Raw genomic sequence first — 15,069 nt, 5'->3', positions numbered from 1 at the left:
TCCACTATCCACTCAGCAGCTGATGGGCATCTAGGTGTATCCCATTGCCCATTGCAAATAGCAACAATTAGAACAATAGAACATGGGCATTCAGTCATCTCTGTCAAGGTAGATTTTCCCTTGGTTTTGTTTTAATACAAAAGCCAGATTTAGAAGAGGGCATCCCTTCTGTTATCCTCATTAGAGGCTTTCGATGTCTTAACTGTTCTAACTCCTTGAATTTCAAAAGGACAAAGTGGGTAAAGGAGGGACGAGAAAAACCTAAGTTAGAGGCTAGGCATTAGCGCGTGCTTATAATCCATGCCCTGAGAGGGAGAAGCGGGAAGACTGCCAGTTGAAGACCAGCAGGAGATACATAACAAGGTCCTAGCTCAAATACCAAAAATAACTAAATAAATGGGAGGAATTTCAACTATGCATCCTTCCTCACATACAACCCGTGTGTGTTTGCCATCTCCACCACTGACGGAAAGTGGCCTCAGTCACCTTCCTCTCCACCCATAAGCAACCCTTTGGCACCTCATTCCTCAAACTACTTCCTTTTGACACTGGTGATTATGATTAGCTCAACTGTGCCTACAAGCATAGCGGATGCATGCGTCAGAGGAGACTCTCAGTTGTGAGCGCTCACCTCGCGTTACACAGGTCTCTGCAGTGACAAGCCAGAGCACAGCAGTACAAATACCCAGGGCAAAGTACCCAAACCCTCAAATCCTTGGGAAGGGAGTTTACTCTCTTTCTCTCTTCTTTAACCTCTGTCTGGGTCCAAGACACCAATCGACTAAAAACCTTGTGTGAGATACTGATTTGAAATCCCTGACATCACCGAAAAAAGGAAGCATTTTTGACACAATGATTTTGACAATTGTTGTATCCTGAACCTGTACTCACCTATACACCTAGGGGGATATTTTCCTTCAAGAACTCTCATCATTTTACCTTTGACTACTTCGTTTATATGAAATGAACTTCAATGTCCCTGCTTTTATACTAGCTTTCCAATAGCGTCTTCTTTGCTTGTGTTTTTCTCAGTCTCCCCCATTGACTTTTTTTATGTGTGTTTCCACAACATTTTCCAGAACTTTTCATAATGATGATTCAATTTCATTCTGACCTTGATTATAACATTCTACATTAGATGGTGTTGCTTGGCACTATCTGAAATTAACTGACAGTATCTCAGAATTGTGATAACAGATAATTTTTTGATGTTTTGAATCAGGTCTTAATATGTAACCCTGACTGACCTAGAACTCACTCTTAGACCAGGCTGGCCTAGAACTCACAGAGATCTGTGATTGATGGCATATACCACCCACACCCAGCTCTGAAATAATTATTTTTAAGGAAACCTCTGAGTAGGGCTTCTACATAGCTAATTTGTATGCAAGTCTAGCCTAGGGTTCTGATTGAGGATTTTACACATGCCTGTAAACTCTGTGTCGAAAGTTGAGGGTTTGCATTAATAACAAAAACAAAAGGTTTTGATAAGAGCGACTAGATTCAAAGCCTGAAAGTTTCCACTCCATATGTCTTTCTATTGTATGGTCCACTTAACAGTTATCCTAGCTATGAAGAAATCTACAAAAAGTATTCAGAATTCATCAGGATTCTTGGAGGCCCTTCCAGGCCTTCATTGTTATTAGTGAAAACCCAGAGAGGTTGCTTCAATTCGGCTCCTTCTGTGTCTTTCTCTTTTGACTTGCTAGGTTCTTTATTCGTACACACACCCTATTCTTCTCCTGTGTCCCCCACACTGCTCTTGACCCTCAAGATCTGGTCCAGTATTTCTCACTACAGACTCCAAGTAAAGCGTTGTTTATGTGAGATGGTTGTATCTTAAACAGTTTGAATACTATAATAATCATACCATGAACTAGGTAGCTCATAGACAGTAAACATTTCTCATGGTTCTAGAGGCTAAAAGCCTAAGTTCACCACATTGGCATATCCTTTTTCTGCTGAGAGACCACTTCCCCATGACAGAAGAGCAAGGATCCTCTTAGGTCTGTTTGATAAGTACTTTAATTCCACTTATTCAAGAGGACTATTCCCTAATGGTTTATTCACCTCTCAAAGACTTCACCCTTCTTTTGATTTTTTTGAGATTAAGATCTTTTTCCCCCTTTCCTTCCTCCAACCCTTCACATTCTCTCCCTTGCTCTATCAAATGCATAGCTTCCATTTCTTTGTTTATATATGCATATATTTATATTTGTAGGAATATATATACATATATATGTATGAATATATAAATATACATATAACCTGCCCAACCCACATAAAGTTACTTGTATGTATATGATTTCAGGACTGACCACTTGATATTTGTAGTAGATTTAATAAAATGGCCCCATAGGCTTCTAGGGACTGGCACAATTGGGAAGTGTGGCCTTGTTGGAGTAGGTGTGGCTTTGTTGGAGGAAGTGTGTCACTGGGTGTGGGCTTCAAGATCTCAGATGCTCAAGACATGCCCAGTGTGCCATTCTCTTCCTGTTGCCTGCTCATACAGATGTGGAACTCTCAACTCCTTTTCCAGCACCATGTCTGCCTGCATGCCACAGTGCTCCCCACCATGACAGTAATAGGCTAAACCTCGGAAACTTGAAGCCAGCCCCAATTAAATGTTTTCCTGCTTAAGAGTTGCCGTGGTCACGGCGTCTCTTCACAGCAATAGAAACCCTAAATAAGACAGTATTAGATAACCAATTTGTGGGATCTTCCCTAGAGAGGATGACTGCTGTTGCTCTTAGCATTCCTTAGTTGCCTGCACTTCTTTGTCTAGTATTGAGACCCCATGAGATTCACCCTTTTGATATCATTGCCTTCAGAAGACAACTATTCATAGCCCACAGACCACCATTGCTTTTAGTAGTTTTTATGAAGCACCCATTTCTAGAGCAGAAATGTTTCTCTACTTCAACATGGATGAAAGTTTTACCTGGATATCTAATCTAGCCCAAGCTCTCTGTGTGTAATCAAACATGACGTTTGACAGACAGCTCTAAGTTCTGTTAGTGTTTGTTGTCGACTTCCTTTGATAGAGGAAATTGTTCTGGTCAGCAGGAAATATAGTTCCTTGCCTGAACTGTGCACACATTCTACAGCTTTCCTTCCAGAAGACCCTAAGCTGTCAAATGGCCTCTTAGTATAACCTTAGACCTACCTTGTGCCTTTGTAGACCCAAGGTTTATCAAGAAACTCACATTTGAAAACAAGAGTTATGTATTTTGAGTCACCAACAAAGTGCATCTGTGTACTGTGCAGTGTGCCTAGCAGAACTTCAAAATGAGTCAGAAGGCTTGCCGCTTGCCTATTGTTGCTTAACAAATTCCCAGATTATTGCTTTAAGACATGCACACTCATAAAATTTACATTTTCTGTGGCTGGAAATCCAGGAGCATCTTGGCTGGGTACTGTCGCTCATGCTCTGATGGGATTACAGTCTAGTACTTGGTGAGGGATTCTGTCATTTCAGGGCTGAACATGAAAAAGCATGGTCCCTCAAGCATGAGCCACTCCATAGGTTTTCTCGGTGCCAACATGGCAGCATATGCCAGTCAGAATCTGCAGTGCTCTATCCCTCACCTGGAGTGACAGGTGTCCCTCCCTCCATCTGAAAATGATCACGCTGATAATGCACTATGACATGGAGGTCATTAGCAACTATCTAAAAGGCTACACCACAAATTTCTTGCAATCTATTTTGTCTCAAGCCGTATATCTTCACCATTACCTCGTCTTTGCCATGAACCTTAATCTCTAGCTCTCCTTGACTTTAAAACATTTCCTCTACTTTTGTCTGAGTATTTGGATTTGTGACATTTAGTCTAACCAAGAATATCATTATACTCCTCCTATTATATATATATATATATATATACATACATACATATATAATCACACCAGTACCACCAACGTTAATTGTATAGCTACATAATTATATTCTATTCAATGTAACCTTTAAAAATGAATAATATGAAAAATTTGTCATATTATTTGTGGAACAAAATAAATAAAGTGAAATGTGATCACGGGAAACCAGCTACTCGGTTGCCAAATCTCTGTTTCTGACTTACAGGCTAGCACACTTTCCTGTGTACTGCATAGCCCCTTCTCAACCTCATCAAGAGGTTTTAGATGTATTCTTGGTCATTTCAAAGAGCATAACCAGAGCCAAGAGATAAGAAATATAATTTTTAGTTCCATATCATGAAAGCCTGACCAGCTGTTAAACATTACACATCAATAGAATGGATTCCACAACCGGACACATTCAAGCCAAGCTTTGGAAGACCAGTAGGCAGGGGGGACTTCAGGACCCTCAAGGAGATCAATCAGATAACCTTTAAGAAATGTTCTAAGCCTAAGTTTCTAAAACCTGCTCTGCTGTCCTTATGGGAAGTAACATTGTTGCCCATTATCCTCAGAGTAATTCCATCTGGAGGAACAGCAGTGGGAAGGAATGACTGACAAAGGGATGCTAGAGATAAAGTATCATTACCTGGGCTTTGTGTATTGCTTCCCACCGCTCACTGGTACCACCGTTTCTAATTTTCTTCCAGGACTGGAGCTGACCCTTAATGTTCTGAGAATTATTTGAAGTGTTCCATCTATTGTGATGTATATGTGTGTGCACACAGTGGGTCCTTTTACAGTTTGCATAGGCCCTTACTTCTATATTCTTGTCCAAGACAGGTATTTGAGAGGTACCTCTCAGGGCTAGAATTTTCCTGGATTTGGAGGTGAAAAGCTGTGAGAAGAAGTGACATTTGTGAGTTTTACTGCCCCCTCTTCTCAGTTACAGTACTGGTTTTGCACTGAGATGAACAAGAAACCTCTTCTTCACTCTCAGACATTTTACTTTTTAAAAACAACCCAAGTGACTTGCACAGAATTCGCCGAAACTTAACTATTCCCCAAATCAGAGAATTTAGCCTGTATTTAGAGAAGTATTTTTCCACAAATGGAGGGATTTTTTTCCATCTGTATTTCTCAATTATTTCCTCCAAAGGTACACTTAGTCGTCTGCTGCACAAAAAGAAACCAATATGACACAATTTTAAAATTATATTTAATCATGTTCATGGTGTGTTCTACTTGGTAAGGAAGGGGGAAAAGGTTAGATAAAGGTCAAGATCCTTTCTCTGCAATGGACAGCTGACATAGAAAAAGACAAGCTAGTCAGTCCTGGCTTTATGTGGGCTGCAACAGGATACTTTCTTTCATTGCCCAAGTTCCCTTTATTTCATTTTCAATGTCCAGCCTTTCCAAATCTTTCTGCTCTGTGGTGCTCTCCTCTATTGTGTGTACTGTGCATAACCGCTCTTCCTGTACTCCAAAAATGTTGAGGCCTCAGATTATTGTCCCCCAGTTACAAATCGTCATTTGCAAGCAAACTCTTTGAGTTCCCACTTGTGAGAAAGCTGCATCTTTCATTAATCTAGACCAACAGCCGCTGGTTTGCACCATATCCTTTTGGACTTGGAGGCTTTCCATTGCCAAGATCATTTCAGACTTGAGTTCCTACCTCTTGTGTTTGGGTTGGAAAATGTCGTGAGTGGGTATCTTCTGCACCAGTTGTCTATTTTGCGTGAGTCTCCTCTCTCAGATTAGTGATTTACAAGTCTTCTTTTAGCCTGCGATTCTGTTAGGCGATTCTTCAAGTCTTGGTCCAACTCATTTGTAGTCTGTGATGATCCTTCTCTGTGGGCTGGAGGCTGAGAGGAAGCTGCAACTGAGATTCCTCACCTCTGACCCCACATGGTCTCTCACCATCCGGTAGGTGGACTGGCTCACATGGGAATGAACAATGCAGATTTGCAATGTACAGTTTTCTGGACCATTATAAGTCCTTCTGTTATTAAGGTTGGAAATCCCTAAATATGGTTCACAAGGAAACATGTCCTATCCCTTTAGAGATGGGAATAAAATAAGTCTCTCTGCATCATCTCACCCTTAATTCAGAAGCGTTCTAGAATGTTTAGATGTAAAAAAGATGGAGCAATTTATTAGCCTCTCCTAATACAACCTCCTTCACTTACATCACCCTAAGAGGGGGTCCCTGAGTCAGTCATGCTATCTGGGGCAATGACTGTCCCTGAGATCTGAATGTGGCTTATCATCTACTTGACCAAGACGGCTTCAGTATTTGTTCTAATAGAGGCAATCTTTCTAAGATAGGAATTTACCATGTTTTAAAAAAAAAATACTTTATCTGCTAGTAGATTATAGTTTAAAAGTCTATGAAAGTTGGTTAAGGGGGTTAGAGACAGGATTTCTCTGTGTAGCCCTAGCTGTCCTGGAACTCACTCTGTAGACCAGGCAGACCTTGACTACAAAGGTCTGCCTGCCTCTGCCTTCTCAATGCTGGGATTAAAGGTGTGTAGCTTCACTGCCCAGCTGCAAGTTGATTCTTATGTGTGTGAGGAAAGAAAAAAAAGAAATGTTTCAGAACTGAGCTATGAGATTTATGCTTTTTCTTTTAATGGAAAGACTCATGGACAAGGGATTGGAGATAGTAAGTTCTGAAGAACTTTTATGAAAATGGAATTAATTACATACTGTGGCTGGGGTCATGACTTCAGAGCCAAATAAAATTCTTTTTAATCCTAGTATCCCAACTAGTTTGAATAAGATGAGGCAATTGACAAACTTACTCTACATTCATATTCTCTCTCTCTCCTCCCCTCCCCCTTATTCTCTCTCTTGCTCCAATTTAACAGGGTCATGTGAATAATAATGGCATGTAGTATATGGAAAATTGATCAATGCCAAGCACAGTATAGGTCCTCAAAATTTTAAATTATTATTTAATAATTCCCTAGTACCAATGTCTGCCTCGATGTTGAAGAATTGAACGCTTAGCATTGATTAATTTGCATGTCTTCTTTTTCCCTTCTTCCAGTACTTGATAAAGTTCCTGTCATGGGGAAATGGAAGGTTTACAGTTCTCACACTGAATAATTCATAGAAATTTAGAAAAAGATGGAGCTGTCTTTATTATATTATGTGGCATGACTATTTCTCAGGAATCACTGGCTTTATTAAATATGGCATAGATAATTGCTCTGGAAGAGAGGCCTTGGCTTACAATACGACAAGACAGTATCTAGCACTTAGAGGTTACTTGCAGATATTGATTCAGTGACTGAGGATACAGCTTAGAGAGTGCTTGTTAGCATGCATGAGCCATAAGTTCAGTCCCAGCACCGCATAAGCCAGGTGTGGTGGTGCACGCTTGTAATCTTAGCACTCAGGAGACAGAGGCAGGAGAATCAAAAGTTCAAGACCATCCTCTGACACATAGGGAGTTCAATGAATAAATAAATAACAAATGAATCAATAAATATAATAAAAAGAAACTATTTTAAATGAGTGCATAATCAACAGGTTATGAGCAGATCAGTGGATATGTATTACTGGAGATCCAGTTAACTAAACCTATTGATAAAAATGTCTTTGGGGAACCACAGAGAAATGCAACGTATCACTAAGGCAAAGTACTATTAAAACTGTTACTGCTGAGACACTGAGGGCTGATTTGGACAATAAATGGGAGTCAGAGTGGTTTTAAGAGGATAGTAAAACTCCTGCCTTGCTTTCAGCAACAGTTTATGGTAGCTGTTGTCTGTAACTTAAAGACGTATTTTTGTGTGTGCATTGTGTATGAGTGCATGCACATGCCTGTAGCCACCTGAAGACTCCAGAAAGATGGCATTGGATGCTCTGGAGCTAGAGTTACGGTCAGGTGTAAGCCACCCAATGTGGGTGCCGGGTCCTACACTTGGGTTCTCTGGAAGGGCAACCAGCACTCCTAACTGCTGAGCCATCTCTCCAGGCTGAGGATCATTGTTTTTTTGTTTGTTTGTTTTTGATTTTCGAGACAGGGTTTTTCCGTAGCTTTTGGTTCCTGTCCTGGAACTAGCTCTTGTAGACCAGGCTGGCCTTGAACTCGAGGATCATTGTTAAAGAACCTGTACAAAACATATTCTAATGGTCCTGTTTGAATAAAGACAAAAAAAAATGGTGCGATTTTAAAGAAAAAAATACCTTTTCTCTTTTTCTCAGCTGTTTCCTTTTACCTTATTGGCAGCTGCTATGCGATTATTTTGCGGCAATCAGCAGTTTTACCAGTACAGACTTTAATTGTTTTTGAAAACTCTCTAGTTCTTCACATCATCACTCAAAGCAAAAGCACTCCTTTAATTAAGCGCCAAGAAGTAGTTCATGAAAATTTGCCAGCATTTCTGTTAGCCAGTAAAGTTAATTGACAATCTTTAATAGAGAATCTTAGAGAAACTCAGATCATAATTAACATAATTTAAGGTGCTGAGGAGGCATGAATTATTCACAAATGGCATCTTTGATCTTTAAAAGAGAGTGCTCAAACGGAGCAGTATCTTACATAGTAGATTTGTGTAAATTAGTAGTTATACTCGTTACTATAAATTAGTATTTCTGAACGTTGCTAATTAGCAAGCCTGAGAACAAACACAATAATAAAAAAAAAATCCCAGCATCACTACTAATCAATGAAATGCAAAGCGGAGTCACTATCATGAAGCCCCTCTCTCCACTCAGCATGGCTGTTACCAAGAAGATCAAAGGTAGCAAGAAAGTAAAGGAGACAGCAGTTAGTGGGCGTATCAATTATCACAGCCACTATGGAGGACAGTATGAAAGCTACCTTAAAAATTAAAGATAAAGGCTGGAGAGATGGTTCAGCAGTTAAGAGCACTTGCTGTTCTTGCAGAGGACCCAGGTCCAGCTCCCAGAGTTCAAGTGACAGCTCACAACCATCTGTTACTCCCGTTCTAGAGGACCCCGTGTCCCCTTCTGCGGGCACCAGACATACAGGTGGTGCACAGACACACAAGTGGGCAAACACTCAAACACAAAAAATATAAAATAAAAATTAATCAATTTCTTTAAATTTAAAATGAAAGAATCATGTGACCCAGGGATCCCCTCTGCTGAGTAGATGCCCAAAGCAAATGAAGTCACTACATGAGGAGATGCCTGATTCCTCTGTTTATTGCCACACTCTTCACAATAATCAACTATCAGAACAGCCTAAGTATGCAGCGATGAGTCCACGGGTAAGGAAAACGTGGTGTCAGTGCACACACGGTGCAATACTTTTCACTACCTGTGACAGAAGGACAGGACCCGGGACATTGTGCTGGGTAAAATGAGCAAGCTCGGAAACATCTCATTCACATGTGGGATCGAAAACCATTGAACTTATTCAGAAATAACAGAATCGTAGTTCTCAGGGAGGCCCGGAATATGTAAGTAGGAAGAAAGAGGTGGCAATGTTGACCAAAAGAGTCACAATTAAAAATTAGAGAAGATATTCTATGACTCCATTTACATTAAAGAAACTGCAGTTAATGGCTTTAATTAGTTTCCTTAGAAAATACAAATATTAGTCAGGCGGTTGGTGGTGCACACCTTTAATCCCAGCACTCGGGAGGCAGAGGTAGGAGGATCTCTGTGAGTTCGAGACCAGCCTGGTGTCCAAGAGCTAGTTCCAGGACAGGCTCCAAAGCCACAGAGAAACCCTGTCTCGAAAAACCAAAAAAAGAAAAAAAAGAAAGAAAGAAAGGAAGGAAGGAAGGAAGGAAGGAAGGAAGGAAGGAAGAAAGAAAGAAAGAAAGAAAGAAAGAAAGAAAGAAAGAAAGAAAGAAAATGATATTCGTGTTTTAAATGACAAAGATTCCAGGTTTTGTAGGCAGATGTATTGGAATAGGTTTTGGGTAATCGGATCCTTTTATAACACATAAGAGAAGGTGAAATAGGAGATTCAACAATGAGGACTTTGTGCTTAGAACAGAAGGGTCTCTAAGCTTAGCAGATTACTGACGGTACTAGATAGGGTACAGGCAGTAATTTTGGAAGACATTTCTACTGTACCATCCTCCGTTAGGGCCATTACATAGTGGGAGTTTAGCAGCTTAGGAACAGTACCAGATATCATGAAAGACCTGGCTGGTCCCTTCAACAGGGTTAACTTAGTCCTCTAGCAATTTGCTATTAGCCAGACTTAACCACCCCAAGTGAGGATAGATCCAAAAAATACTATATTGTAAGCAATGAATTAACACAATGTTATCTCTCAAATTCTTAGATATAAGAAAATAAAGCAGTAAGATAAAGTCAAATAATGTGAGCCCTTTATAAGAAAATTTGATGGAGTTCTTTTTCTCACCCTCCTATAGCAGGTCATTCTTTGGACCACCAGCTCTCAAATAATGACTCAGAGACTTATTATTAAGCATGAAAACTTGACCTTAGCTCAGGCTTGTTCCCAACTGGCTCTTATAACTTAAATTAACCCATTTATTTTAATCTACATTCTATCATGTGGCTTATTACTTCTCCTCCATACTGTATGTCTGACTTGTTCCACACCTCACTGGTGAATCCCACCACTTTTTTCCCCAGAGCTCCTGTCTCTGCCCTACTGCTAAGTCCTGCCTATTCTCTTCTGCTTAGCTATTGGCTGTTCTTTGATAAACCAATCAGAAGGAGCTGTGGCAGAGACATAACTTCACAGTGTACAAAAAAATCATCCCACAACACCATCCTACCGTACCCACAGTATTCTTTGTCAGAAACACCAGGCTCAGTGTTTAACTATTTCTTATGAAATTTACATATCTCTGCCTTCCCAATGAGTTCTGAGAATTGTTATTTTGCTCTTGCTAATGACAGTTTAGCTCTTTTTACTCTTTTTTTCTCCTCAAGACCCTCCCATCCTCCTCATATAAATTACAATATTTTTAACATATGATTATTTAGATTCTCCTTGATATTAATATCTTTACAATTCTTCGAAGAGAGCACTTACCTACCCCAGCACCCATGCAGTAGGTATAGAGTTTACTGTGATCACTAAAAGTGTTTCGGTTTTATCTACAGTTGCTATGTTTAAAATACTCTGGCACAAGCAACTTTAGGTAGACAAGGGCTTCAGCTCAGGAATTCAGGCTACACTCATCACTGCAGGAAAGTTAAGGAGCTTAAACCACTTGATCATATCCACGGTCGTGAGCAGAATAAGTGGATGCAGAGAGGACTGTGTGGCCAATTGTGATGCTGATTATACCCAGTCTTCCTCAGCTTAACAAGTTCCCATTTGTTCTTGCATTGAGAAGAGCCCAGGGCTGCCAATTCCTCTGAGCCTTGAGTTTTCTGAAGTGGAAATCTGGCCTCCCCATTTATCCTGTTGCTGATATAGAGTTTTCTTCATGGTTTCAACTACTTAGTTACCTAACTTGTCCATCTGCTTCCCACCTCCAAAGTTATGTTTCTGCTGTCTCTTCTTTTATTCTCTCTTTTTATAGTTTATCTTTTTAAATTATCTCATCACTGCATCTTAGGGAGTTCTCAGAGGGAACAGGACATGTATATTCATTCTGGCACCTTCTTGTCTTATTTACATCTGTGCATTTGTGTGTGTGTGGTGTGTGTGTGTGTGTGCGTGTTAGATCATAATATAAAATGTATTTCTCTTTATGGATAGAAGTCAAAAAGTCTGAAGAAGAATATAGAACAAGTTAACAAAAACTAAAGTCCAGCCAAATGCTAAAAATACTTTTCCTTGATATAGAAATCTTTTTGTAGATTTGAGAGGGGCATTCACAGAAAATTCTAGATCTCTTTTTAGGGGGAAGAAAGGTAAACTGCATTTTATCTTGTAATATACATTTTCTTTGAATGTATTGCCTCATTTTATTGTTCTGGGTACTGGACTGTTTATCTAGGGTTGTAAGTTTTTCATTCTTTGTCAAGAAGTTCATAACAAGGAAGTAGAAAATAGGCAACACATTCACTAAGTCAACATCAACTCTATTTATCTATGCTCTCTAGTTCTGATAATGACTGCTAACAAAGCCGATACAATTGCAGCGTATTTGCCTTGAACATGTGTGGGTGTGGGTGTATGCATGTATTTTGTAAAGGTAAATCCCTCTCAAAATGTTGAAGGTAAACCTTTAATTAGAATTATGCTTTAATAACTCAAAAGGTTGTCAGGACTGGCCTCGACAAAAATACCTCTTGCCAGGGTAGGGGCATGGGAATTTAGAAATATTAGTAAAATTGTAGAGATGCATGAAAAATAATAGTAACAGAAACCATAGAAAGTACCGGGAAGGCATTCCAATGAATACCGAAAAAACCCATGTTTATTTTCCATACATTTTTATACCCAAATACAAATGGTGGGGGGACATAACAAAAGACTTCTTTAACATGATACAAAGGACAACTCAAACAGTTAATCACTTTAACACTTTGAGATATAAAATTATTAACATTTTGCTGTTTAGGCAGTGAAGCTGCCCTAGACCATGTATCCTGAAGACAGCCACTTTCCAGGTGCTCTCACAGTAACACAAAAAGGAGCAGAGGTACATTTGTATATCCTGACCACCTGTCAAGATTGAATGAACCTACTTGTATGGACTATTTTAATTTCAAAAGAATTAAGTAATCACATCCTGAGTTGAGACTGCAACTATGCTTGTCAGCCACTTTGAGCAACCTCCAACTCTCTGACCAGCAGACAAAGCGGAAATAGGCTCACATTTGTGGGGCTCCACAAAGGTTATATGATTTTGAAATTAATCTATTCTGTAAATATGAATAATTGGAATCAAATTTCAAATAGAACACTTTTTCTCCTTTTTTAGTTTTTTTAACAGTGTACTTTTTTAGTTCTATAGTCTTTACATATTGATGGATATATATTCAGTTGCAACAAACGTTTGCTCATCGTAGTCCTACTCTATAGAAACGCAATGAGATCATTTCCTAACTTTGCATATAAGCTGTTTACTCTCATAGTAGGGTTTTGGGTTTTACTTATTCATGAACAGTCACCAAAAATAAATAATAAGTAGATAATAGATAACTAGCTAGGTAGGTAGGTCAATGATAGGTAGAAAGATAGATAGATGATAGACGGACAGACAGACAGATATAGATAAGTACGATAGATGACGAAACCATGAAAACAGTATTGAGAAATCAGCTACATAGATAAGAAGACAATGTCCTGATTCCATGGAGTTAACTGCGTATCAAGTAAGAGGGCTTCCTAACAACCAAAAATAATAAAATATATGGGGGTGTAGTCCAGAGGTAGAGCACTTACTTGATATGCCCAAGACCCTTGGTTCACCCAGAACTACATAACACAAAGACAAGCAGTACCCGGCAAGGAGCATGTGTACCCAGTACAGGAAGAAAAGGTTAATCCATCCCTGAGTAGCAGGAGCCTGAAGGACTTGGCATTTATATCTGAATCTCTGAACTCAAAGTGATTTTCTCCACACCCCTGTCTGTTTGCTTAGGACAGCTGAAAATAAAATAAGTGCTAGGATGCAAAATAAAATTACATAATTTCCAAAGTGGCACAAGTTGCATGCATTCTGAACCTTAAACAGTTTCTTCTGCTTATTCTGAGGTTCACCCCATTCAGATTTTTTTTTTCTCTTATTGGTACTCTCTGCACTTTGCAGTCTTCCCACTGCGAATTGAGCACACAGAGATTGCCAGCCAGGTAAAAACAAAAGGAAAACGATGGGTTGCATATGTGGCTAGCACTCCTTAAAGAGTATCCAATGTTGTACCAGAGGACTTGGGAGTCCTTCGGTAAACCCGGAGCACGGGATGGAAAGACCATAACTCAATGAGGCAGAACAGGAGATCTCAGAATAAATTTCTCTCACGTGGCAACCAGAAATACTTAATTCTGATCTCTTAAGAAATTGACTTTGACATAAAGCATCAGCTGATGCAGAGAAAATGTGATTACAGGGGGATATGCCAAATTTTAATAAGATTTGCCTCTGAGTGTTCAGACCAAATTTTTTCTTATGCTTTATGATTTAATTTAAAATGCAAGGAGGAAAGATAAAGACGTTGGTCTAACAGGTAAAATGCTAACATTAGATGGGAAGAATGAGTTCTGGTGGCTTATGGCATGAACTGATGAATATGGTTAATATGGCTACATGGAAAAGGTTAAAACCAGGGAAATGGAGCTATTTCCTATGTGAAATTGCACATGAGCCATAGCATTGATGATTTGGGGACTTGATCTTCTTGAAGAGTTAGTTTACTCTTCAAGTTATACTGATGGAAGTGTCTGTACAGGTTTGAGTATTCTTCTACAGAATGCGGGAGAAGTGTATGGCATTGCGGAAGTATTGGAGCTTGTATTTAGTCAATCCTACAGTGTGTGACAGTGAAATCGGAGGATTATTACCAATGAGGGGTAGAGAATGTGGAGTAACTCCTGGAAAAAGAAGATGAGGCCAGATGAACTTCGCTGTCTTCAGCTGTGCTGTTCCCTATCAAGTGGGATGTTTTGGACACATCTGTAGAAGCCAAAGCTGGAACTGCTTATAAATTAGACACTGAAATAACATCCCATTTCCTAGATAACCAAGAATCCTTAAATAAAATGGGAATTAAGTATTAGATTCCTCTTGATGGAACATAAACACCAAATGCAGGCTTTTTTCTTAAATAAAAAGCTATCTGTTGGCAAGCAAGATTATATTTGACTTATTGCTAGCACATGAATTTTTAATTCCAGTTAAGTGGGTACTGCAGCTAATTCTGAGCATCTGTGCTTCCAGTTTGTTAAGGATTATTGTGATGCTCAAAGCACTCCTGAGGTGGAGGGGAAATTCTCTTAATGCATTCTTTTGGACATACAAATTCAAGGATAACCAGATTGAAGTCGATATAGACCAGCAGTTGTTTGTAGCCTCTGACAGGCAGCCGTCGCTGAGATCAAGTAGCACACTGCTACACCCACTTTTTTCGGCTGCCATGACTGCTCAATCGTCTGCTGCTCCTGCTGCTCCGGGTGCTGTGTTTTGTTTTGTTTTTTTAATGTTTACTAACAGTGCAATCTCTGTTGTTGGAAATCTAGAACTATTGTCATTGTGTAGTTCTCTTTTTTCCTTTATTTGGTAGCAAGCACAATTGCTACAGATTCACACACACACACACACACACACACATTTCGTTTTTGTTCTCTGGAGA

The 15,069-nt window shown here is 39.5% G+C and overlaps 1 protein-coding gene across 3 annotated transcripts in view; it reads left to right on the top strand.

Annotated features, from left to right (window-relative positions):
• The window catches only part of Kcnq5 (potassium voltage-gated channel subfamily Q member 5), a 516,987-nt gene that overhangs the window by 467,856 nt on the left and 34,062 nt on the right, over nucleotides 1-15,069 (top strand). The gene's annotated exons all lie outside the window — the stretch shown is intronic.

This window comes from Chionomys nivalis, chromosome 19 (genome assembly GCF_950005125.1).
Source record: "Chionomys nivalis chromosome 19, mChiNiv1.1, whole genome shotgun sequence".
NCBI classification, from domain to species: Eukaryota; Metazoa; Chordata; class Mammalia; order Rodentia; family Cricetidae; genus Chionomys; species Chionomys nivalis.
The sequence above is the reverse complement of the archived record's forward strand: the minus strand, read 5'-3'. Positions and strand labels throughout refer to the sequence as shown.